The following is a 3,563-nucleotide window of genomic DNA, read 5'->3' as shown; positions in this document are numbered from 1 at the left end:
AATCTTTCCTATAATAATACCATTATTTCCTTATTTCTAATATCAATCTTTTCTTTTCTATTTATTTATATTTTTATCTATTTAAGATAATCTATTATTTGTATTCCAAACTAAGAAAACATCTAAATAAAATATATTAATATAAATAACAAAAACTCAAAATTGATATTCAATATAAAAAATGAAATATTGAATATTTAAATGATCTCCCCAAACTAAAACGAGTACTAATTCCCATTATAATTCAAATTTATTCAATAATCACTGGGTAAATTAATCTTTAAGATGAATCACAAAAAATATAAATACTTTAATTGAATTTCAAATCAACTATTACTAAAACCAATTTAGATAATGACTGTCATTTAAAACTATATTTTAAATTTTTTACAAAATATATTTATTTTTATAATTTTTTAATAAAAACCCACTTTTTTAATAAAGAATTTACTATTTTATAATTGAAAATTTTAGATATAAAATTTCCATAATATTTTTAATATATAAATTATTAGTAAAATTTGTGAATCCTGGGGTAAAGTAGATGTTTCTATATATGTATAGATGGTCCCATAGGAAACATGTAGATGTTTCTATATATGTATAGATGGTCCCATAGGACAGATGTTTCTATAGATATTAAGATGGTTAGTTGGATGTTTCTATATATATTATGATGGTTGGTTGGATGTTTTTACGATGGCTGCTTATATTGCTCCGGAAGAACAGAGGATTTTGCTCCACGGGCACAGAGGGTATGCTCTCCTAAGCTGTTCAAAATTGCAACCGGTACTGAAAACCAGTGCAATTGCTGCTTGCTTATTAACCCGAGGAAATATTGGAGCATTATACCCTCTGCTCCGCTGTTCGGAATCGCAACGTGCAGTGGATAAGTTAACTTTATTGATTGGAACCAAAAATACCGTACCGTATCGAAATTAACGTATTAAATGGCGAATCGAATTATATCAGCGAATTTCCGAACTTTTTTGGCCAATACGGCCGAACTTGGTAACTATGGTTATTATTAGTCTCACGACTATTTATACAGAACTGCGCATACAAGATCACTTATACCAATTTATGTTCATAACAGAACAATGTGCGCTATTGAATACTATAGTTACCCAGAAAAAGAACAATTTTGAAACTGATATCGAGGATAAAGAAACCTATCCATTCGAATTCCTAGAGAATAAAAGAAACTAAGTGATTATAACATAGTTACGAGCGAAGGATTGATTCCAACCTAGCGAGACAACCCGAGAAAACCAGTCTTCTAAAGGTCAAGTTAATGGAGATTGATTCCAACCTAGTGAGACAACCCGAGAAAACCAGTCTTCTAAAGGTCAAGTTAATGAAGCCAAAGAAAAAGAGGTGTATCGATTAATTACGTCGTAACGCGTTTCCCTCTGAAATGAACTCCCCCAAACGTTTCTCTATCCTAATCTGTCCTAAGTTTCCCTCTGAAATGAACTCCCCCAAATGTTTCTCTGTCCTAATCTGTCCTAATCGTAGCCATTAGACGTTTCTCTGTCCTAATCGTAGCCGTTAAATTTTTTGTTAGATGATTGAACATAGATTTTTTTGTTAGATGATTGAACAAAAATCAGCGGTCTAATTTAAAAAACCTTAAAAAAACGTTATTACCCTGCAGCTGTTTGTGCTTTTGCAAGGCATTTGATTCGTTTAACGCTTGGACCACCAATTTGGTTAACGGCGAGCGGGTTGAGAGGTTATCAGTGCCAAGGTTCGATCCCCCTCGCACTCAATTCCTCCGCAGAGATTTTTCAGTAGCGGAAATGGGCATTCACATTCGAATGCTTATAGGAATTCCAGAGACATGCTACTATCGGGACTGGGACTGGGCATCGGGCTGGCATTCGCAGTATCTCCCCCAAGTTTGGCCGAGTCTCCAGAACCGAAGCTGAAGATGCAGGAGGACCAGAAGTCGCGAGATCCAGTCTCACCACAGCCTCGAGCAGGCATTATGGGAGGACCTGTTATTACCAAGAGTGGAAAAGTGCTTCCAAAGCTCAAGATCTTTGTGGGTTACGATCCCCGTAAGACATGCTTAGCAGAAATGGGCATTCACATTCGAATGCTTATAGGAATTCTAGAGACATGCTACTATCGGGACTGGGACTGGGACTGGGCATCGGGCTGGCATTCGCAGTATCTCCCCCAAGTTTGGCCGAGTCTCCAGAACCGAAGCTGAAGATGTAGGAGGACCAGAAGTCGCGAGATCCAGTCTCACCACAGCCTCGAGCAGGCATTATGGGAGGACCTGTTATTACCAAGAGTGGAAAAGTGCTTCCAAAGCTCAAGATCTTTGTGGGTTACGATCCCCGTGAGGATCTTGCCTACGAGGTCTGCAGGCATTCGATACTGAAACATGCCACATTTCCAGTTGAAGTAATCCCCATCAAACAAGCGGATCTCCGCAAGGCTGGGCTTTACTGGCGCACAAGGGATCCCACTGAGAGCACCCAGTTCTCCTTTTCCAGGTTCTTGACTCCTTTCCTAGCTGGGTTCGAGGGTTGGGCTATGTTCGTAGACTGTGATTTTCTCTATACTGTTGACGTTAGGGAATTAGCTGAGCTCATTGATGATAAGTATGCTATAATGTGTGTCAAACACGATTACAAGCCCAAGAGTGCTACAAAAATGGATGGGGTTGTGCAGACTACTTACCCTAGAAAGAACTGGTCATCTATGGTTTTGTATAATTGCGGGCACCCCAAGAACAGAGTTTTGACACCCTCTGTTGTGAATTCCCAATCTGGGGCATTTTTGCATAGATTCACTTGGCTTGATGACAATGATATTGGACCCATTCCCTACACCTGGAATTTCCTTGTTGGTCACAATGAGATTGATGACAAGGAACTTCCCAAAGCTATACATTATACAATGGGAGGCCCTTGGTTCGAGGCCTGGAAAGATTGCCAATTCGCAGATCTGTGGCTTCAGGAAGTGGATGAGTATAAGAGGTCCCAGATGATACAGAAGGTGATTCAAGATGAGCTCATAAGGCTGTTGGATACAAGAATGAATGAAAGAGCAGGAGAGCTTGAAACTAGAGTAGGTGAGTTGGAAGGCAAGGTTAGAGAGATCTCTGCTCTGCAGAAATTGCTGTTGTTTTATCTGCAAGAGAGGTTTCTAACAGAGGGAGGGAATGGTGTGAAAGAACCTCCTTTTGATGCCTAGTTGAACAAGGGATTGCGGAGCAGAAAGGAATTGCTTTGGAATACCCTGCCGGATCTTGTGAGAGTGCAAAATAGGAATATGTTTTGGAGGTACTAGTGCAGGATATAGCCTAATTATTTTTATTCGATTCTATTTTTATCTCTAAATATTAGAGAGAAATTGTAGTTTTCTGCATAAATTTTGAACTGGAAGTTAACTTATTTCTTAATATAGTATTCGCCCATGGTATAGTCAAATCACCTTTACTTTATAGCAGCTAAGAAATAGCTACATTCTTCATTCTCATCCTTTTTCCTGAAAGAATGGTATGAAGGGTTTGTACCCTATCTGGACAATAATGTCATTGTGACAAA

The 3,563-nt window shown here is 38.4% G+C and overlaps 1 pseudogene; it reads left to right on the top strand.

Moving 5' to 3' along the window:
• The first annotated feature begins 2,230 nt into the window (after nt 1–2,230).
• Nucleotides 2,231–3,342, top strand: LOC149169890 (protein CDI pseudogene; annotated as a pseudogene).
• The last annotated feature ends 221 nt before the right edge of the window (nt 3,343–3,563 follow it).

This window comes from Pinus tabuliformis, chromosome 4_2 (genome assembly GCF_031772625.1).
Source record: "Pinus tabuliformis cultivar Carrire ecotype Pingquan chromosome 4_2, CPIR1, whole genome shotgun sequence".
Taxonomy (NCBI): Eukaryota; Viridiplantae; Streptophyta; class Pinopsida; order Pinales; family Pinaceae; genus Pinus; species Pinus tabuliformis.
Note: the sequence above shows the minus strand (reverse complement) of the source record. Positions and strands in the feature narration are given on the sequence as shown.